Source organism: Physeter macrocephalus, chromosome 7 (genome assembly GCF_002837175.3).
Source record: "Physeter macrocephalus isolate SW-GA chromosome 7, ASM283717v5, whole genome shotgun sequence".
Classification (NCBI taxonomy): Eukaryota; Metazoa; Chordata; class Mammalia; order Artiodactyla; family Physeteridae; genus Physeter; species Physeter macrocephalus.
The window spans coordinates 515,427-539,489 of NC_041220.1; positions in this window are offsets into that span (position 1 = coordinate 515,427).

Sequence of the window (24,063 nt, forward strand, 5' to 3'; positions counted from 1 at the left end):
GGACCAGGGCTCGAACCCGTGTCCCCTGCACTGGCACACGGACTCTCAACCACTGCACCACCAGGGAAGCCCCTAGAAGTCTATCTTTCTCTTCTTTTTTCTTTAAGGGTATTTCTGCTCTAAACACACTCAGGTGTGTTTAGCATAGGAACAATTTGTGACGTTGGGCACCATAAGTTCCCAGCAAATGCTTGCTGCTGTTTCGGGTAATCTTGAGGAAGAGAAGAACTAGCTGTGGATGTGTGGAAGGCTTGGTAACATAGTGAGCATTTAGACATTTTTGTTTGGAGACAATTCCACGTAAAGCAGAAAATCCTCTACAGTGGTCAGTGTTATATCCACATAAAACATATTGACCTTTGTTTTTCTTTGGCGGAACTGAATTTCCCAGGCGTGGCTTCCTTCTTTTCAAGTGTGTCTCTGCCTCTTGCACATAGCATTAACCAGTAATGATTTCAGTTCTTTTGGTTCAGAGACAATTTTCTTGTTTTTGCTATTTTTCAGGTCTGAAGGTCAAAGATTTAAACTTGTTCACATTCTGGTTAGTAGGAAAGCTACCCTACTGCAGCATAGCTGGGACTGATCCTATGAGAATCTCGGTCAAAGGGAAGGAGCAATGAAATGTCACAGCTGTAAAGGGTCAGGTGGACACGAAGTTACATTTGGCTGGTTGCTCCGAGTTTGGAATCATAGTGACTATTGCAGGAATTATCGTAAGAGTGAATGAAATGGACTTTCCTATTGTTTCCTTTTAATTTCAGGGTGTATAATTGAGAGGATGGTAGAAATTCACAAATCTACATACAAAATAACAAAGCTTAACAATATGGTTAGGTAATTTCTATTTTTTATAAACCTTCTTGCTATGCTTCACCATTACAATGGTAAGTTTTTTTTTTTTTTTTTGTAACAAACTAAAGAAAAATCACATGGAATATATATTTTTTAAACAAAAGAGCACAAGTCTACTTCACTCTGAAAGCGATTTGCACTTAATGTCTTGCAATGTTTGTTTTTACATTTTCACATAAAATACTGAATTTTTTTGTCCCTTGCCATTGGAGGAATTTTTCATCATTTATACGACACAGAAAACACTTCCTAGTCTCTATATATTTAAGTGACCAGTTTGTGCTATATTTATTTGTACCAGTTTATAGCATCTTTTAAAATGTCCTGTTCCCCTTATTAAAAAAATGATCTACTTTTCCAGTTGGTTGAACACAGAAAAAAACAAAAACAAAAAACGGAGATTGAAAATATAAAAATGTTGAGATATAAAGGGTAGACTAAGATAGAGGCAACATTTATTTAATGGGGATTCCAAGAGAAGAAACAAACGAAAATAGAGAAAAAGCAAAATTAGAAAAAATAATGGAAACTTTTTCAGGCTGATATGTAAATAATTCCTTAGATTATAGAAGTAACAGAAGGGCTGATAATTAACTAGGCACTGAGATTTATTACAGAAAGATTGTAGAACAACAAAAATGAAGATAAATATATTAAATTGAGCAGTGATAAATCATAAATTATAAACAAGAAATCACAGGAGTTATTTTTGACAGTAAATTTCACATTAGCAAAAATTGAGTGAAGAAAAAAATATGACCTTGAAAATACTGAGAGGAAATAACTATCAACCTAAATTATCCTTCAATAGTGAGGGTAAAATAAATATATTTAAAATACACATTAATTTTTGTCACTCATAGAATTTTGCTGGAATGAAAGGATGAAGTTTATTAGGAAAGAAACAGGACCCAGAAAAAAAACTGTAGCAAAAAAATAAAAAGAAGATGCTGGTAAATATATAGTTTCCATATATGGAAAATATAATAACAATTTAATGATGACAAATAAGAATTTGGGAGTATAAATACAAGGAGGAACTATTTCCTGGGCACATTTTACAATAGAAGAGGGAGCAAATCTTTCTAATTATTATTATTAATACAGAAATATTAATGAATGTGCCTCTTTATTTAGTCAAATGTGCACATAAAAATTTAAGGGTAATCAGTAGAAGGATAGGTTCTTAAACATAGCTAGAGAGAAGGTGAATGGACTGAAAGATGTATTTAATGATATTATTTAGAATGCAGTACAAAGATTAAGCATATGTAAAAAGGAAAGGAAGTTTAAGATACAAAGACATTTCAAAAAATCTAATATACCACTAGTTGAAATTCCAGAAGAGAAGAACAACAAAAAGAGAAAACTCTGGAAGTTATACTGAGACTATATTAGAGGTGATCAAAGATTACAATCTGCAGATCCAAGAGGTCAAATAAATGAAAGCATATTCATATTGTGTGAGACTGTGTTGTTATTCCCAAATATTACCTGCTCCTTCCTATGGAGAAACAATATTTTCCATCCAATTAATATTGAGCTTGGCAGTGCAACTTGCTTTGGTTAATGAAATGGAAGTAGCAGTGACATGGGTCTCTTCTAAGCCGAAGTGTTAAGAGCTGGTGTATGTTTTGTCAGGCTTTCCTTCCCTTCTTGCCATGGTTCCTGGAAATGCCCTAAGTAAAGGCTCCTCTTTCAGCCTGGATCCCAGGCAAATGAGGACATGGGAGCAAAGCCATGGTCAGCCCCAATGGACGTGTAGTACAGATGAGACGGAAACATTTGTTGTTATAACCTACTGATACGTTTTGAAGGTTTTATTTGTGACTGCTGTTTAAACTAGCTGAGCAGTTCTCAGTGGGGAGTGACCGTGCCCCCCAGGGGACGTTTGTCAATGTCTGGGCACAGTTTCGTGGACACGACTGTTACGGGGTAGAGACCAGGGACGCTGCTAACGCTCTTACAAGATAAGGGGCAGCTTCCACCCCAAAGAGTTATCCAGCCCCAAGAGTCAGCAGGGCCAGGCCGAGATCCCCTGACAGCCTATCCTGCCGCTTGTAGGCACCCAGGCACACTGCAGCGAAACGGCAGATCACGCCAGACACAGAGTTCTTGCAAGGAACCACAGAGAGCTGACCGGTTACAAGCCAAGAACTAACAATTGGACTGTCAGCCGATCTCTCCAGAGAAACCAGAGGACAATGGATACTACTTCAAAATTCGGAAAGAAAATAGCCATAAACATGGAATTGTATAATCAACAAAGCTATGTTTTGGACACGAGAGCAAACTAATGGCGTTTGTATGTGAACCAAAACTAGGACGTTTGCGACAAATAGACGTTAAGTAAAGAGCACATTCCAGCCTCTCGCTACCCTAAAAGTAATCCTCACTGAGAGGTCTTATATGCAAAAAGCAGTGGTGAGCAAGCCAAGTAGTAAAGCTGAGGGCATATTTCAACAAACATGGAATATATAAAACAATGTCTCATGGAGTTAAAGAGTGAAGATAAAGCTAAAATGCGTAATGACCATGATGTGAAAATCAGAGTTAAATTTTCCAAGCTCTTTGTATCATTTGAAGCTGAGTATGGTTTAGTATAGAAATTTAAATTTCTAAGGTTTCTGAGTTAAAATATATGAAAGCAGAGTTGGCAGTGTCGACTGAAAAGAACGCACAACGCGAGAGCTGTGAGTTCAGTTTTATTTGGGGCAGAGGAGGACTCAGAGCTACTTGAGAGCCTGGCAGACAGCCTCTCAGGTAGCTCAAGGAACTGCTCTGCAGAGGGGAGGGGGAGGTCGGTATGCATGTGACTTTAATGGAGGGGGGACGTGCGGTCAAGCACACGTTTTGGCTGAGAGTGGCTGCTAGTCACGAAGAGCAGATGTCACCCTTAATGAGTTTAGTGTTTCTCTAGGTCTGAGGAGATGCAAGAATTGGGCTCGTAAAGTCTCCTGAAAAATATCGAACTATCTGAAGGCCTCTTCTGCCAGTTTCCCCAGAGCACGGAGGGCCTCCTTCCTGATCTCCAGCCTGAACTCCTTTCAGCATGTGTTGAAGGTCAGCGACTGCAGTAACCAGCGACCTCAACCTTGTAGAGGCGGGTGGTCAGTGGCAATTTTTAGTTGGCAGCAGAAATACAAGAGAAACGGACAAACCTGCAGTTATCTTGGGTTTTCACTCTCACATATGAGGTCATGCCACTCCCACACCCAAAGTACTTGCTAAATGAGATGGTAAACAAGCCTTGGAAATACTGAAAAGCAAGTTAGGCTTCTTTTCAGTTTAATATTATAAACCATTTCAATCGATGGGCAAAATTGGACTAATACCTAGATGGAAAACTGTCAGTTAAATGAAAATACATATACGAAAACATAAAACAGGGGACTTTGCCGCTTCATGCGTCCATATTGTTCCCAAGTCAGACTCTGGCTACAGCGCAGATCGACACTGAATGAAGGTATCTGAGATTCATGGTTTTAGTGTTTTCATTGGTGGTAATGTGCAGTCATAAGATAAAACTAGTATTTTAACTTATTTTTTATTACGTGACCCAAATAATGTAACATTCATTAGTTAAAATCCCCGGGAGCATTATTAGATATAGCAATGCACACGCGAGACAAATGGAAATTAACAGGTACTTTTTTCAGTCATTCAGTAATCATCATCCTACACTTTAGCCAAAGGTGACCAACAGGCAGATAGAGTTAAAGATTGAACTTATAATTGTGATGCATAGTATCTAATTTTAATACTGAGGTCTGTAGAGAAAAGATAGAGAACAAATTAAAATTAGAAAGAGAATATTAAACATGCAGCTCTGGCAGGACACAGATTGGTCTCACAGAACATTTTAGTATGGAGGTTACTGAGAATTTGTTGGACTGGGTTCATCTGTGATGTTGATACCCTCTCTATATTTCTTTTACTCTTTTATTTTCTTTTGGCAGAGGTGCTGCATGTTTGATGAGTGGGCACATTAGATAAGCAGATATTTTTCTCAGACACATCGTCTATTGAATTCTGTGGTCTGTAATAGCTGGACATACTGATCATTATTTCCATGTTTTAGTGCAATGTAAGAAAATAAACAACTGAGAAAAAACCCTATTTTTCTTCCATAACTCGAAAAAAATTAAAGTAGAAAAAACTTTCATTTCATCTATTTTGAACCCAGTAATCACTTTCTGAAATATTCCCCAAGATTTTCCTAAGTTTTATTTTGAATGGTGAACTGCACATAACAGACTCACTCAGTATCATAAATTACTATTTCAAATTGTATTTTCATGCTTACTTTGCCTTGGAAAAGACAGCTAGACCTTAATTTCTCTAAGTCTTCAAAGTGAATCCTAGATTGCTTCTACAGCTCCGTTTGCAAATATGTGACATTTCTTCTGGGAATTGAAAGCTCTTATTATGCAGTAGTCAAAGGAGTACATGAAAGAAGACTAGCAGAAAAAGAAAACATAATCATAATAATAACTAAACATTTTTTCAGGAGTTTACCGCGAGCCATACAAGTAACTTACATGTCAAACTCATCTAATCCTTACAAAATCCAACATACAATATTGTTTTTAAACTCATTTTATAAATTGGGAATTGTGTAATAAGTAATTTGGCCTCAGTCCCGAGAGATCTGGGCTTTGTCCGCAGAAGTATCCTCCAGACCCTGGAGCTTCCTGGGTGATGAGAGCATCCTAGTTATTCATGGTGGGTCTTCAAAACCACACTGGACAGTTTATGCTAATGATATGACTGTCGTTATGCTAATGAGAAAGACTGACCATGCGATTAGAGGGTTAGGGCTTTTGGCCAGGTGACATCAGCTCGGCCTCCAGGAAGCGGGCAGCTGACGACTGAATTCAGCCACAGGGCAATGACTCTATCAGCCGTGCCTACATAATGAAACCCCCAGAAAAACTCTGAATGTTGAGCTCTGGTGAGTCCCCTGGGTTGGCGAACTCTGTACATCCCCGAGGATGAGAAAGCCTCATATCTGGAGCCCCTCCCCCTGCCCTGAATTCCACTCTACGTACCTCTTACCTTGGCTAGTTCTTATGTGTATCCTTTGGCTATAAACTGTAATAGTAATTGTATACAATAGTAAGTATATAAATATTAAATAGAGGTAACTTTTCTGTGTTCTGTGAGTTGTTCTAGCAAATTCTCAGTTCTGAAGGAAGTTGTGAGAACCCCAGATTTATAGCCAGCTGGTCTGAGAGGGGTACCGGGGACCCTCAACCTCCCAGCTGGTGTATGAAGCAGGGGAGTTTTGTGAGGATTGTTCCCTCAGACTTTGCAATTTGGCAATCTCATGGCAGAACCTGGGCAGACTTGGTGGTCTGGAGGACTGTGTCCTTAACCTCGAGTTTGGCTGACTCTGGGTAGGAAACAAAGCGTTAGATATTTTAGCTAATTTGCTCAAAATCCTGGAACAAACGTGAGGGGCATTTGGTACCCGGACGCCAGCAGCGTAGTCTAATTCCACAATCCATTCAGTTTGCCTTATGGTGTTTCCTAAAACTATTGACTGAAAAGATAGAGTCTTCGTTTGGGTTGCCCAGAAGACACCGAGTTGAGGATACGAGCAAAAGCAGTTGTTTGGGGTTAGGGGCGAGAAAAGGCAGGAGGAGACTGAGTCAAGCCAGGAAAGGAGAAGCAGTCAGTGCTACTGAGCCAGCTCCACCGTGGGACTGGGGCCGACTCGCCCCGGAAGCTCTGAGTGGTGGTGCAAAGCATGGGCCGCCTGGGCATGAGACAGCTGCGACTTTTACAGTCCGAGACAGTTCCTGGTGATGGGTGGAGTGCTGAGAAAAGCAGGGGGGCTTCCCTGGCCCTTCTGCACTGTGCCATGCCTAGACGATTATGAGATGAAACATGCGGACAAAGGAAAACGAAACCATCATTCAGGAGAAGTTACTCAGAGTGTAGAAATTCAGCGGCGTCCTCGAAATCACAATCCAGTGCTTCTCGAGACCTAGCATGCCTGAGCATTACCTAGAGTTCTTGCTGAAGTCTAGTCTTTAATGGTTGCTCCAGGGTCCGAGGCCCAGAAGCTTGTATTTTAAATAAGAACTCACCCCACTTGCCTCACTGTGGCCAGCGGGCTCTTTTCTAGAAAACACTCTGCGGAAACTCTGAGGAACACGGTCTTCTGATTTGGTAGCTGAACGGGGCTGGGCTGGGGGTGGAGCGATGGCTCTGGCAGTCGCGTGAGGTGGCACATACATCGGCCTCCAGGATGGCTGCACCTGCAAGTGCTGGTGGAGCTCCCGGTCCCTCCCCAATCCTGCCCCTGGTTACTCCTGTGGCGTTGTAGGCTGTTATTAGCATCAAATCTCATTTTCTTCCACGAAGATGATTTTCCATTGTATTTGTTTCACCTACTCTTTCAAGTTGTTTACCAAGAGCTCCAAGCAGGTGGTCTCTAAATATCCCTTTGCCCCTGCAGTGCTATAATTCTAGGAGTCTGGCTACTCAGTTTAGGAACGAATGCCTCGTAGTTGACCGTGATGAAACAGGTTTGACCGCAGTAACAGGTCAGAAACGATTAGCCCTAGAAGGAAAGTAAGAACCTCACATAAGCAGGGGCATTGCTTCCGAAACAGAGAGATCCTTATTTTTTTACCCTCTCAGTAGCCGACTATAATTGCTAGGTCATTGTTTACTCATATCAGAATTTCATTTGCATGATGAGATAAAGAGTCTATGCATAAGAGTCTATTTATTAAAACATTTTATATGATTTATTATTTGTTTATTTATTTTTGGCCGTGTTGGGTCTTCGTTTCTGTGCGAGGGGGCCACTCTTCATCGCGGTGCGCGGGCCTCTCACTGTCACGGCCTCTCTTGTCGCGGAGCACAGGCTCCGGACGCGCAGGCTCAGTAATTGTGGCTCACGGGCCTAGTTGCTCCCTGGCATGTGGGATTTTCCCAGACCAGGGCTCGAACCCGTGTCCCCTGCATTGGCAGGCGGATTCTCAACCACTGCGCCACCAGGGAAGCCCTGATTTATTTTTTTTTAATTGCAAATCTATGTGAATAAGATAGAAGATTGACTAGATGGTGGAGGTTTATAGATTAGGGAAAAAAGGCACACATGGCAAAATATATTCAGCAAAATGCATTAGCATAATTTAGATTGGAGCTCAAGCTATGAGTGTATATAGTCTGGAAGGACCTTTTCAAATGCCCTGATGGGATACTGGGGAAGGTTGCAGTGGTTCGCTGGGAATACGGATATGGAAATATTCATGGATAGGACGGGAGAAGGTTGTCTCGCAACGGTGTCTGGAAGGCACTATTTGCGTATAGCGCTGTGTGCCAGCTGGGCAGGTGTCCTGCAGGGCTGTTCCAATCCCTCCTATCTCTCTGCATTGCTCCCCTTCTGCTGCTACTCGTGTCCTCACTGTGAAGCACTGCATAAGGTTCGAAATGCTCCCATGCACAGATGAACTTTCTTGCTCTGATTCTTTGTTTTTTGGGAAAAGATAGCTGGCTCGTGTCTTTCAAAGCGGTTTTTTCTACTGTAAAAATGTGATGTGTTATGTTTTTGTGAGATCGGTCTTGTATTGTCTATGCCACTTAAGCATCGCAACTCGAAAAAAAATAGATATTCTATCAAATCCACATTACCTTAGCTTGTTCGTCTTTTGAAAGTATGAAAAGAGCCGATTCATTTTTACCTTTTGAGTAGGTGTTGCAGTAAATTTTTCTGAATAGTGAAGTTTTCACAGGAGAGGTGTGTTACCCTTGCACCTCCCATTCACAGTAAAGCCCATAGCCATTTGTTAGCTGTGCATTACAAATGGTAAAAAAACCCACAACAACCCAAAAGTAGGGTAACCACTGATGATCACGACCAAATATGTGGCCAATGCTATTAAAATTTAGTGAAAATGGATGTATTTAATGAAATAAATGCTGGGTTCTCAATCAAGGTAATATAATGGGCTCATTCTCTAATAAGTCTTGTAACGTACTTATTGGTAATATCTAAAAGCTAATTTATAACATTCCTTCTAGACTATTTAAAAAACTCTCTTAATATTGGCAGGCCTAGGATCATAACTGAATGCACCGTTTTCTTATGATACAAAATAGCTGAATAAGGACACAAATAAAAAAATACTAACATATCCAGTAGCAATGAATTCCTGCTCCGAATGTTAAACAGAGAATAAAACCATTTATTTTCAGACTCAAGTGATTATTTTTCTTGATCCATCCATTTTAAAAGTGAAGAGTAATAAGACTATATGTAAACTATTGTCTAGTTTTACTACTGATCTCACGCTCATGACACACTCTCTTTACACACTTCACCCATGTGTTTAGTGGCAGTAATCACCCCAGTGGTGCTTGGGATCAGCGGCAACCTTCCAAACAAAGGCCTAAAAACACAACCTATATGTGTGTCATATGGGTACAAAAGCCATTCTGCTCTTCTGCAGAGATATTGTGATTACAAAAAGGATCTGAGGGCTCACACAATTTAGTGACGATTCGATCCCCACGGAGCTGGGCTGTCACTAGGAAAGGGTCCCCAGGGAACAGTGGGCTTAATAACAAGGTGAAATCACTCTCATGCCCCCCACCCTGCATAGATTATTCCTTTAGACTCTCAGGGAAGAATGAGAATGTTTCTTTTCTTCCTTTCCAGCTGGTAATCGTTAATATGCATTTCTTAGAATAAACAGCCCTCTGCCTTTTAAGCCTTTCCTCTATTGTACATTTGGACTTGTCATCTCGGTTAAAAGACCAGGCTGGAGGGACTCTGGCTGCTTTATATTTTCCTTTCCTCCCTCCCGCTCCTCCCTCGCCCAGTGAAAAGACAGTGGAAGAGCAAAAGGTCTGTCCCGAATCATTGTGGCTCGGCTGTGACGTATCTCTATCTTGGCCTTATGTTTTAAACATGAAATCCTGAACAGAAGGAGGCCCGTGTCTGATGTGAAGTGTCTGCACTCAGCGTCAGTGATACTGGCCGGGACTGAAGCAGCCACTCGCCCTGTTTATAGAGTCTGTTTTCCCTTTTTGCAGGATGATTGGAAAAGAAGGCTGATTTTATGTGATTTTATTCCATCTGTGCTTCCTTGAGCACGGATATATTGATAAAATATGGTTAAATATGCATAACAATGTCTAGTGATATATATATGTACATCTATAATATCTAATGAAAGACTAGAAATAAAAAAGATAATTTCCAAGTAATAAAAAGTGAAACAGACGAACATAAAATCAGTCAATCCAGCTGAAGGTAAGAAAGCAGGAAGAAAAGAAATGAAGGGGAAAAATGACAAACAGAAAGTACAGAACAAGATGATGGAAACAAATCTGAATAAATCGGTAATGACGAAAGTCACAAGTGAAGATCTTAAAATGTTAAACCTTATGCGTCTAATAACGTACCTTCAAATCCATACATAAAAAATTGGCATAAGTGGAAGGCGAAGTAGATGAAACCACTAAAAGAGTGGGGTTTAACACAATTCTTTCAGAAATAGATTAAGCAGATTCCACTGTTCTTAGAGTGACATGCATCGTCTAAATGTGTATATCACTGCTATGAAACGTTAGTAGCCGATGTGACAATCCACAGCTGTGACTTTTTGTGTTGTAGCTACTGGTAGCTGCCAAAAGTTAGGGTTAAAGGTATTAAAGAGGCTTTTCCTTATAACCTCGCTACCAGGTAATTTTTGTAGTAGAAAGTACCAGATAATGCTCTCACACCAAATAATGCTGTACATTCAAAGCAATAAGGCACAGACAGTTCCAGCTCATAAAACCTGTCTAAGAGAAAAGTGATGTCCTAGTCTTCCTCTTCTTAGTTGTGATGAGCATTTTATGCTAAATTTTATATTTTTATCTTTTTCAGGAATGAATATAGGCAAAACACCCTTGCTGTGTGCATTAGTTATTGGAATCACTTAAACTGCTTTTAGACTTAAACTCAAATTAAAATATACATAATATTACACTATCTGTGATGAAGTATTTAAAGTTAATTTCTGACACCATAACAAAAAGAAAAGAAGCAAGGTTAAAAGTTAAAGGACTAAACTCCCAACTCATTGGTTAGAAAGTGAACAATAAAACAGATAAAAATAACTCAGTAAAAATTAATAGCAAATATTAATAAAATAGAACAGAAGCTACAAACAAGAGAGCCTCAAAGACACAGACCTTTTCCTTTGGAGAGTCTAGCAGAAAGGATAAACTCCTTGAAAATATATGCAAAATTATACATTCTTTGAAAATAATACATTAATAAAACGGAACGAAAGATTAAAATAGAGAAAACCATTAAAATGTAATTAAAAGTAATGGTCTCAAATTAAAACAGCTCTCTCAGATAGTAATTTCCTTCTAATACACACTCTTTCCTGACATGGATGATGATTCTAGTACAGAATCATGGATGTTTATATGTAAACACACACGGTCTGTAAAGGAAAGAACAGAACATTTCAGACTCACTGGTGAACAGTGATACGAGAAATTTTTCTCGTACATCTAAATGTACACACAAAAAATCAGTAATGTGTAAATAAAGCAATATGGAATGATCAAATTGGCTTTGTTCCAGGACGTTGAAACAGTTACACGTCGGAAAATCTGAAAATATAACTCACCACATTTGGCAGATTATGTAAAAAAATACGAACAGCTCAACAGAAGAAGAAAAGGCCTTCAGACAAATTCAGCATTCATTCAGGATAGTTATTCCGGAAGCTACAAGGAGTATTTAAGATGAATTTCTAAATTTCCTAACCTCCACTTTCTCAGAGAGGACTTGACCAGAATCCCAAAAATGTAGGGAATAGCTTAACTGGCATTTTTACTGTAACACAAATAAAATTGTAAATTTTTATACTGGTCAAAAATATTTCTTGGAAGGGAAAGCCTTTCTGGTTACCCTAGGATGAGAACCTCCAGCTTTTTGTAGGATAGTTGTAGCTATATGCCTCCGAATCTGTTCACAGGACAATAAGGAAAACAAAATAAATCTACAAATTATTACCTGCAAATACAGAAGTAAATATCAAATTCCAGTAGCGCTAACCTCTAACTCTGGAACTTGCTGACTGAAAAAAAATGCACAAGGTGAGAGTTGAGAGTTAAGTTTTATTTGGGGCAAAATGAGGAATATAGCCCGGGAGACAGCGTTTCAGAGAGCTCTGAGAAACTGCTCCGAGGAGGTAGGTGGAGAGGTCAGTATATATGTGATTTGGGGGAAGGGGGGGTGCATGCAAGCAAGCACATATTTTTGCAGAAGGTTACTGCTCGTCTCGTGAGGGTTACCGCTGGTCACCAGGAGCAGACGACACCATGAGGGAATTTAGTGCTTTTCTAGATACGAGGAGATGCAAGCGCTGGGCTCGTAAAATCAGCTCCTGCAAATACCTAACTATCTGAAGGCCTGATCCGCCAGATTTTCCCAGAGCCCAGAGGGCCTCCTTCCTGCTCTGCACCCCGAACTCCTTTCAGCATGTGTTGAAGGTCAGCAGCTGCCGCGCCCCGTGATTTAATCCTTGTAGAGGCAGATGGCAGGTGCCAATTTGCAGCTGACAAACTCAAAGTACAAGAATGAGAAGATACAGTAGGTGGAGGGGAAAATGCACAGAAAAGAGAAAATCCTGCATGAATGGTAAAAATTCTGAAAACTAGTCTGAGACTTGGTAGGTCACAGCACCAACTATAGACAACATTCTAAAAATTGTGTGGGAAATTTGAAAATCTGAAGTGGCAGTCTCAGAGGGAGTTTTTTTTTCGGGAAGAGGAAGAAAATGGAAAAGGAAAGGCACAGTGGGAGATGTGAAGGCAAAGGAGAGTGAAAGTGGGAAGCTAAGGATGCTGCAGAAACAAGAGAGAACCCTGGACACACCAAGCCCCTCCCTGAATCCAAACAGCCCCCCTTAAAGAAACCGCACTGCCCTAAACTGACAGTGTGTGCTTCTAAAGCAGGAACGTTGTCAACTGCTCCAAGTTCTCCCACTGTCCGGAAACTCAAGGGGAAAGAAGAAAGAGAGAAAGAGAGAAAGAGAGAAAGAGAGAAAGAGAGAAAGAAAGAAGGAAGAAAGAAAGAAAGAAAGAAAGAAAGAAGGAAGGAAAGAAAGAAAAAGATAGCAATCTATATCCACACAAACTTGTTGAAAGAAGGAAACAGAAAACGAGAATCATACATTTGCAGTTGTTGAAAATACCCTACCCTGCAATTAGCTGAACAAACAAACAGCTACATTGTGGAATAAATGTAACTGTAAAAAGAATGAGAACAATCTACAAACTTATATGGAACGATTTCCAGGATATTTTGTTAAGTAAATAAGTAAAGTGCATAGAAGATACACACTATTCTACTTTTGTGTAAGAAACAGGGGTTTTAAGAACATAAACATGTACCTGCTTGCTTTTGTCAAAAGAAACACAAAAGGACAAACAAAAACCTAAGCCTTTCCTGTGGAGTTGAAAGGAAACAGTGTTCGAAGCATGAGGGAAGAGACACTTCTCTGCATATAACCTTTTGTGTAACTTTGAATTCTAGAAACATGTTACTGTTTGATATATCCAAAAAATAAAATCAGGTCAACAAGGAAGGGGAAATACTCAAGTCTGAATATTAACGGAATTAGACACTGGAAGTATATTAACAACAAAAATAATGTATCTGAAAAATAACAATACCTTTTGAGCACAGTGCTGTGATACCGGACCCTCCGTTTAAAGACAAAAATAACTGCAAAGAAATATCAGATTTCTTCTAATTAATATGTTGTTGGTAATGGTCCAGATGTAATAACGTGAAACTATTTTGAGTATGTTGTAGGACTGACAACATTCCTGCATATATTGATATTTCAGGGCACCAGAGTTCTCATTGTAAACGAGAGAATACAAAATGGGGAAAGTAAGAAAGAATACTGTGATATTAGATTATAATTAGAAGTATCAGTATGAAATAATAATTTAAAAAACCCCTCTATTTGCTAACACTGACCTCTAAAGGGCCTTGAAATAATGACGACCCAATGACTGACCACAACTGATGGCCATGTCATTTTTTTTCTAAATGACACTCCACACTACAAGTTATCAGAATTCTCTGGGGAAATATCTGATTCCAATCTGTAACAGGGGAAGGACAAAGTGAGTCTACAGCATTTTGCTGTGTCAGAAAATAGATGAGAACTTAAATGCAAGGGGGACCTCACCATGACACAGGAGCCAGTGTGACTGGTTTCCATTGGCCAAGCCTGGGGAAATCTGATAAAAATGAGTGACAGTAACAGATGATAGAACATCTAAAAGTTCAATAGTCTATAGGAATCCTCTTGTGATATTGTGATTTATAATAAGACATTTGTATTTAGTCTTTGTCCCATTTCTGGCACAGAGCTTCTATAACCCCGGGAACTTCCCAAGTGGTGAGATAGAGGTGTCTTTTGTTATGTTCAAGAGGTGACTTATGGAATATCCCTGCACCACCTAAGGACGGGGGCAGGTTTCCTAGAGAACCAACCCTGTGGTTGGAGGTTGGAACTTTCAGTCCTGCCCCTGTGTCCTGGGAGGTGGGGAGGGGCTGGAGGTTGAATCGTCGCCAGTGGCCAGGGATTCGATCAATCATGACTGTGTAATGAAGTCTCCATAAAACCCCAGAAGGACGGGTTCAGAGAGCTTCAGGGTTGGTGAACACGTCGGGGTGTGGAGAGAGAGGTGAGCTCCGAGCATGGAAGCTCTACACCCCTCCCCATGCCCCGCCCCGTTTCTCTCTTCCACCTGGCTGTTCCTGAGTTGTATCTTTTTATAATAAACCAGTGATCTGAATCTTAAAATGTTTCTCACAGCTCTGTGAGCTGCTCTAGCCAATTAATCAGACCCGAGGAGGGGGTTATGGGGACCTCCGATCTACAGCCAATCGGTCAGAACTGCAGGTGACAACATGAGCTTGTGATTGACACCTGAAGGGGAGGGGGGCGTCTTGTGGGAGGAGCCTTAGCCTGGGATGGGGTGGAGTCAGGATTGAGCTGAACTGTAGGACACCCAGCGGGTGTCAGGGCATCGCTGGGTGGGGACGGAACCCCCCTCTGATGAACTGTAATTGGCATCTGGACCTTCTAGAGTTAGAATGCCAACTAAACAAAGAAGGAACAGCAAAGTCAGAAAGTCATTCGTAACCTCTCGTGTCAGCAAAGCTGCACGCCTTTTGGAGGCTCTAGGCGAGCTGTGCTCCCTGCCTGGTTTTGGCTCCCGGAGGCCACCTGCACCCCTCGGCCGGGTCCCTTCTCTACCTCGGAGCCAGCAGCACATCACCTTCAGGTCTGTCTCTGTTGCTGGCCCTCCTGCTGCCCTCTTATAAGGATGTTTGTGATTACATTGAGTCCATCCAATGACCCAGGGTCATCTCCCCATCTCAAGATCTTTTTTTTTTAAATTGAAGTGTAGTTGGTTTACAAAATCATGTTAGTTTCAGGTGTACAGCAAGGTGATTCAGTTATACCTATACACGTATATATATATATTCCTTTTCATTATGGTTTTTTATTACAGGATAATAAATTCTACACAGTAGGATCGTGTTGTTTGTTTATCTATTTTATATACAGTAGTGTGTATCAGTTAATCCCAAACTCCTAATTTATCTCTCCGCCACTTCCCTGTTGGTAACCATAAATATGTTTTCTATGCCTGTGAGTCTGTTTCTGTTTCACAGATAAGTTCATCTGTGTCATATTTTAGAATCCACATATAAGTGACATCATATGATATTTGTCTTTGTCTGGCTTACTTCACTTAGTACGATACTCTCTAGGTCCATCTGTGTTGCTGCAAATGGCATTATTTCCTTCTTTTTAATGGCTGAATAATATTCCATTGTGTATATACCACAGCTTCTTTATCCATTCATCTATCAACGGATATTTAGGTTGTTTCCATGTCTTCGTTATTGTAAATAGTGCTGCAGCGAACATTGGGGTGTGTGTTTCTTTTCAAATTATGGTTTTCTCTGGATATATGTGCACGCGTTGGATTGCAGGATCGTATGGCAGCCTTAAAGATCTTTAAATTGACCCAGGTCTGCCACATACCTTTTGCTCTGTAAGGGAATATATTCAGCTTCTGGGAATTACTATGAAGAATCTTGGGGGTGAGGATTATTCTGCCTACTTCAAAAGGTTATATGGAAATTCATTACAATATCTTGCAACTTTTAGGTAGGTCAGAATTTTTTTCAAAATTAAAGTCTTATTTAAAAAGTTTACAATGTGAAGAAATTGATAATGATTTAGGTATAAAATTCTAGATTATAGTGATTATGACTGCATTGGAATATAGGGAAAAAATAAAAATGGACTAGTGAAAAACTTCCACCAGGAATTCATAAACTTAATTTATAAGGTTAAAAAAGTATGTATATGTGTAACATACACACGTATTATTTTCCATATTTATAAACCTTATAAATACACGTATGTATATATATATGGATACAAAACTTTGGGGGGCAAAGTTTTCACTTATTGAAACAAATACAACATGCACACAAGCTCTCTGCTCACTTTCTCTTTTTCACAGGCTGGCACTGGAACTGATCTCTCTGAAGGCCAGGTGGTCATGTTTAGAAAGATCTTTCACAACGCAGAGCTCCAGCGTCACCTACTCACGTCGTTTTTTTCTAATACTTTAAAATTTTTTATCTACAATCATTACGGTTCTAACTTTTCCCCTCCTTCAAATGATTAACGGCTTGTCCTAACATGACTTTGCATAGCATGACTTTGTCCTAACAGCTTGTCCTTCTCATGAACAGTAAATGCTGCTTTTATTAAACATTAAATAACTCAACAGTATTTTGAAATAGTAGTGTCTCATGTGCTTCTCTGAGTTGCTGGTTTGGTGTGGTCAGTGTTTGCTTTTTGTTAGCCAATTAGGTCTTGGGATGACTATACGCTTAATGAAATCATAATGCACTTGCTAAATACGATGAATCACGTCTGCATCAGTCTCTGATGACATTTAGTACTAGGATTGAAAGACGCTGGATTTTTTTTTTTTTTGATAGACCTAAAGGGCAATTTAAACATTCATGGGTGTGCTGCAAAAAGGCTCATAAAACTGACTTTCCAAACTCAATGTGCGGGGTCTCTGAGTCACATTTTAAACCCAAGTTGTAATTTGACAGTAGAAAGTTTCAAGTATTGGGGCCCAGAATATGTGACTAGCAACTCAAGCAAGCGTCCTGAAAACTGCCTCTTTCGTTGAAAACATGACAATCGCACAGAAAGCTGTGTTTACGTACTGAATTTCTGGAGCAATTATTTTGGTTAAAAAAAAATAGGAAGGAAGGGAGGAAGGAAGGAGGAAGGGAGGAAGGGAGAAAAAGGAAACTCATTCACCTAATTCCCTCTCTGGCTATCATAGTACATGGGGGACCAAGTAGAGTAGGCTCTGGGACCACATAACTCAACATAAATAGTTGTTTCATCAGTCTTTGTGCAAATGATGTTACAATCAAGAAATGTCAAACTTCTGATTAATGCTTTTCAACTCCAAAGAACAGGGGCATTGAAGTATGTTGACAAAAATTAGTATTTTACTGGATTCACTCAATTCTAAGTCTATGAATATTTTCATCCTTGACATTGTGTTCTTTAAATAATGTTTTCAAGGATGAAATAACATAAAACATAAAATCTAAAACCGTAAGTTTTTATGTCAACTCCATCTTTCATCTCCTTGTCTTCTCAACCACCCTTCCTCTCACACGTCCTGGACAAAACACTGGGTCCAGTGATGACTTTGTTATTATTATAGCATTTCATGTATGTACCTTGGTCAAAAATAACCTAATGCCTAGGGTTTTTTTTTAATAAACTTATAAACATGTCAAATATGCTAATGTACACATTTTGAATGAAGTCATCAGTTTTTGAAAATGAAATAAAGCTTTTTTTCCCAGAATTTATGAAACAAATACATGAGCAGACCACCCCAATATAGGTAAGTAAAATAATTTTGAAAAGGTTATTTTTTCTGATTTATCTTCTAACACTGTAAGAGTCATAATAACCTTTTCTGTACACACTGTTAAATGATTTATTAATAAAATCATCTTTTTACCAAACCCATTGACATGGAAAAATTCAGTGTCATTTATTATTTGAAATGTGGATTTTAGTTTGAAAACTGCATGGAAAATGCTACCAAGGTGACAGTCAGTCCCCGTTGCCTGGGACCATTCTGGTTTGCCCCTGTTGTCCTGGCATAATAATTAAGAGTGTCTCCTTTCACTCTTGAAGTGTCCTGGTTTGTGATAATAAATTATATAGTCACCCTACTCATGTCCCGCTTTTGATTTTAAATGATAAGAAGTTTCCAACGTGACATCTAGATAGATTGCAAAAGCATTTCTTTTCCAGACATTTATAAATATTTGTTGTTTGTAGCTGTACAAGTTATAGAAAAGGTAATTGACCTCGGTCATTCCAAAAACCGACAGGACTGTTATTGTCAGCAAGGCAAAATCTTTTGTTGCAATACTAGCCTTAATTACAGGTTTTCTCTGGAAATTCATTTAACCATCAAAATCATTTAACCATTAAAAGGACACTTTTTTTTTTTTTTGGAATGAAGAAGATAAATTGAGACTTGCCACTGAAAGGACAAGAACACACATGCTAGTGCCTTTGTGTCTGACAAAGGAAAGCTGAGTTTAGTCCACATCAACCCTCTCACAAATCCTATGACCTTTTAGGAGCAAATTCTTCAAAAGTGCTGGGTTTATTTCCTTATTTCCAAAAGAGTTGATCCAGATCAAGGGTTTTCAACCGTTGGTCTGCTAACCACTCCCGACCAGTATGAAGGGTTCACCAGTCTGTGACATAACACAAAAAAGTAAAATAGTTTTTTGTGAAGTTCAGTTTATTCAACATAAGCATTCGTGTTCTACCCTGAGAATGACTTACGTGCTTAATATATTTTGATGTGAAAATAGTATGAGGAAGTTAGTAAATTCCTTAATATGTTTGATCCTATTAATTGACACATTCCATTTCTCTACGTTTTGTGTGCTAACCCAAAGGAGTAGTTATGCAAAACAGTTATGATGAACTGGTAAACCCTGCGCTTAAATGGTGTTTCCCCCTCCGTTATGATGGGTAGAAACTCAGCCTTTACGTCTTTATGCTTTGAGTGAATGTGTTCTCATCGATTCTAATTACATTGGATGGAAACAAAGTACAAAGAAAAATATGAGAACGTGAGTAGACTTTAAAGGCCTATTTATGCATCAGGATTTGTGAAAATTCAGTGACTCAAAATGGTAACAGAAATGAACTGCTACTGCTCAAACTTTACCTGACATTAGAGACAAAGCCTTAGAAGATAAGTGTGCTTTTCTATCGGGAAGGGCGCTTCTTTTTTGTGAGCGCCCAGGTGCCCTCTTTAAACTCAGAGAAAAATTTCATACGATGCGCTTTCTTTTATCCTGCTCATTGTTCTTGTCTGGCTCTTGGAATAAACACAGCACCACTGTGGGAGGCCATCCCACACCAGCTTTAAGGAAAGGATGAGAGGGCTAGAAAAAAGGCGAAGAGCTTTCGGTGCGCTAGAGGAAGCGACTTCAATACTCGGGCTGGCAGAAAAGCCTTTGAAAGCATGAAAAGACATACCATGGGCTCTATTAATAGTAAGTTTAATGTATAAAGATGGGGGAAAATGCCCAGAAGGAGGAAGAATTGGTATATTATGAACATTGTCATTAAACCCATTTGAATTCTTCAATGACTAGTTAGAATCCATTTTGAACAGAGAAATAATATGAAAAAATGGATGATCATTCTTTTGTCTGAGAAAAAAGGCTGGCAAACGAAGCAAACCTTGAAACTACAAACATACGGTACTTGGGAACCCAGAGCAATTTTACCTACTAAACTATGAATTCATGAACATTCACCGAACACCACTCTACCAGCATGCGGGGCCGCTAAGGAGTCCTTGAGCCTGGCATCCTCCGAGGGAAGTTATTGTTCAGGGATCAACTAGGAGCCAGCTGAGCAGCGTGGGATCGTGCTATTGGGATGAGGTCCATGTTGTGGGTCCTAAGTGCAGTGGCTCTGTAGATTAAACGGCTCACAGAGAGGGCTTCTTCATTAGAGAAACCTTCACAGGGGAAGTGAAATTTGAGCTGCGTTATGAAGAAAAGCATTTGGATAGAATTTAGGCCGAGGAAAGACATCTAAAGGAGAGGAAAACGTGAAGTGAATTCATGAAGCTGGGTGTGAGAACTGACTATAGGAGCTTGTCAGGAAAGTCGCCCAGTTTGAACCACTAATGGTAACCTCTGGATAATCCTTCTTTGTTTGGTAAGTTTAGAAATGTCAAAACAATCGAGAAAATAGAACTGTATAAAATTAAGAGGAAATGTCCCCGAACTTTCCCACCCATGACTTATTCCCAATTTGTGGCCAGCTTTGAGTTTGTCTTTGAGATGTTTTCAATGCCTTTATGACTATAGTTACTATATCTCATATGTTTATACACACATCATTTTATTGTTTTCTGTTTTTTAACTCTCTTAAAAAATCCTTAACATATAATAGTTATATCTTCCCATCTTTTACCTTGTATCTTTTCACAGCTGCTTAATATCTCTTCCTAGAGATGTACCCTAATCAGGCAGCCTTGTCCCACTGATAAACAGGTCGTTGCTGCGATTCTGCCAGTACAGTTTTAGGATGAGTAAAACAATATGCAGCACATGTGGACATGCAAACACGTGTGTATATGCTTAGAAGTGGAATTGATAAATCAGGGCAAACTCTTTTTACAAATGTAACAGATGTTGCCGGTGGTCCCCTATATTATTCCAATTTTAACCCCATCAGCGGTGTTGGAGAGGAAAGGCGGAAAAGAGTTTCAGACAAGACAAGGGAGCAAAAGCTAGAGTGAGAAGCTGGGAAGCTGGCAGGGGATCTTTTGAGTCTCTTTAAGTTGATTCAGACCCAGGGAATTTCAGAGCAGCTTTGGCACGCAAGTCTGTCGGAAGCAGTGAACTGCAATAGCCAAGGTGGCATCTCTGGAAATGTTTTCTCTACTAGTTTGTAAAGTTATCTTTGGCATGAAAAGTAACTGTTAACCTCAGCTGGGCAGAGAGAGGGTCCCTGGAGCAGGAACTGTGTCCATCACAGTGAACTGGTCTCAGATTAACCATTTTCACAGGTGGACGGGAGCAAGCAGGGCTGTTTCCACACGAACGGTCCAGCCTCACCGTGGAGACAAAACTGAGCCACTAGAGGTTCTGGTCCATTGTACTCACCATTCTGATTCCATCCTCTGGCCTCTTGGTTTACTTTGTTCAGTTTGTAACTATCCCTCGTGTTTCCATTCGTAAACAAGTTCTCCGAAATCTTCCATGTGGAAAACAAGAGCATCTGAGAAAATGTCCTCATCCTGATTCTAAGGAAATTTTGGTTTGGATAATTTGAGGCTAAATAAAGCAAGCAAGGAACTGCACAGAAGAGCAATAAAAGGCTCCCTAGCATAACGGGAGGAAAAGAAAAAAGAAGAGTATTTTAGGTGGGATCTGCTTTTCACTTTGATGAACTTCAAAGAAATGTGGTTTCTGTGAGTGAAATAAAAGAAGTTGATATAAGACAGGTGGTATAAGAGAGAAAAGGTCAGACTAAAACTGTGAAGACAGAATCAGTAATATAAAGGACAAAAATGATAAGATCTCTCAAAATTCAGAGGAAGGGACAAAGGGCTGAAAACAACCAGAAGTATATTTTACAACAAGACAATGCAGATGCTAACGGACCTACTTAACTGGCTAATTGGTCCTCTGTAAGACAAGGTGAAAACTATGCAGTAAGACAAATATTCAGAGACACAGGGAGAGGGAGGAGGGACGGGGGGGGGCGGGGAGGACAAAGCCTGAATATCGACCTCTGTTTACACAGCTGAAGAATAAAAGGTACCAGGGAAAATGATTGGGGTGAGGAAACGTGTTCAAGGCAAAAGACCTAACGTATCTTTACAAAGAGTCTTTCACTGGACGAACAGTGAATCTCCTATGATTCTTGGTAGAAACAGAAGTTAAAGAGAAAGAAAAATTGTTACAAGAATAAAATTAGACTATCATCAGATATCATCCAGAGTGTCAGAATAAACACCGAAAGTATGAACTGGCAAAACAACAACAACAAAATCCAAACACCTTAAGACAGCTGAATAAAGGACAGGAGTTGTCTTTGTCTGACTTATTTCAGGTAGCATACTGCCCTCGAGTCCATCCCTGTTCTTGCAAATGGCGGGATTTGTGGAATGGAAAAACAAAAAACCCCAAAACACCGAACTCACGGGAAGAGAGGTTTACGGTTACCAGAGGTGGGAAGTGGGTGAAGGCAAAATCAAAAGCTACAGACTTCCGTTTATAAGATAAATAAATCCTGGACCTGTAACGTACGCCACGATGCTGTAACTAGCGTGTAGTGTGTTTAGAAGTTGCTAAGGCGGAAAGCCCTAAGAATTCTTATCACAAAAAAGCCTTCTTTTCTCTCTTGTTTTTTGGGGGGCGGAATATTTGAAGTGGCGGCTGTTAACTATGCTTATTGTGGCAACCAGTTTGCAGTCTATGTAAATCGAGTCATTGCGCTGTGCGCCTTACACTTCTCTGCTGCTGTACGTCAATTACATCTCAAAAAAACGGAAAGAAAAAACCAAAGGACAGGAATGGGCAATTCCTAGGAAAATATATGACAGAGAGAAGTTTCAACCCGTCAGATAGGGACAATGCTCCAAATACAGTGCCGACTGAGCTAAAAAGTTGATATTCTTAACACCCTGTTAACAATAATTCAGTCTGGGGGTGTCCAGTGTTTCATGCAAGGAGCAGCTGTTAGGGTGACAGATTTATTTACTTCTCCTTCTGGGACTGAGCCTTGACGCTCCTTTGCCTCTGGTCAGCCTGTAAACTCAGAGGAACTGGCCGCCCTAGAGGACAGGGCTGGGTTCAGAGATGGGACAGCCTCTGTCAGACCAGGTGAGATTCGAGGCGAGCACCTCTGCTGACACTCCCAGGGAGACCCACCCCTTTGCTGGATTCGGTGCTGCAGTGGTGTGAGCCTGAAGTCGCTGGGGGTGGCTGTGCGACAGTTACCACAGTGGGATGGAGCAAACAACTCAGAGGGGGCAAAGCTAAGCGGTGGGCGCCGCTGGCGACCTTCTAGCCCAGAATGAAGACGCAGCTCAAGTCACTTAAAAGTAAAAAAGGTAAACATCTAAAGCCCTTGAGTTGCGTGAGCCAGTGAGTTCTCCAATGAAGGATCTTAATCAATATGTGTAAGTGCCCTTAACCCCAAATTCTAGGAATGTAGTCCAAAGTCTAAGACTAACAGGTACACGTGTGTGTGTTGCCCTTGAGTTGCGTGAGCCAGTGAGTTCTCCAATGAAGGATCTTAATCAATATGTGTAAGTGCCCTTAACCCCAAATTCTAGGAATGTAGGCCAAAGTCTAAGACTAACAGGTACACGTGTGTGTTGTTTACCACTCAGTTTTACAATAAATTAAAATTGTGTTTACTAAGAGATAGCATAACCAGAGAGTGGATAAACCTTGGAATTTTAAAGCGACAATGTAAACGTTATATGACTAATGATGCAATTGCAAAGGCAGCCTTTTATTTTTTATTACAAAAAATTTTTTTTTTGGAGTATAGCTGATTTACAATGTTGTGTTAGTTTCTGGTGTACCATAAAGTGATTCAGTTATACATATATTCTTTTTCAGATTCTTTTCCATTATAGTTTATTACCAGATATTGAATATAGTTCCCTGTGCTCTACAGTAGGTCCTTGTTGTTTATCTATTTTATATACAGTAATTTGTATCTGCTAATCCCAGACTCCTAATTCATCCCTTCCCCCCGCACACCCCCTTTTCCGCTTTGGTAACCAGAAGTTTGTTCTCTATGTCTGTGGGTCTGTTTCTGTTTTGTAAACAAGTTCATTTGTATCATATTTTAGATTTCACATATAAATGACATCATATGATATTTCTCTTTCTCTGTCTGACTTACTTCACTTAGTACGAACATCTCTAGGGCCATCCATGTTGCTGCAAATGGCATCATTTCATTCTTTTTTATGGCTGAGTAATATTCCACTGTATATATGTACCACATCTTCTTTATCCAT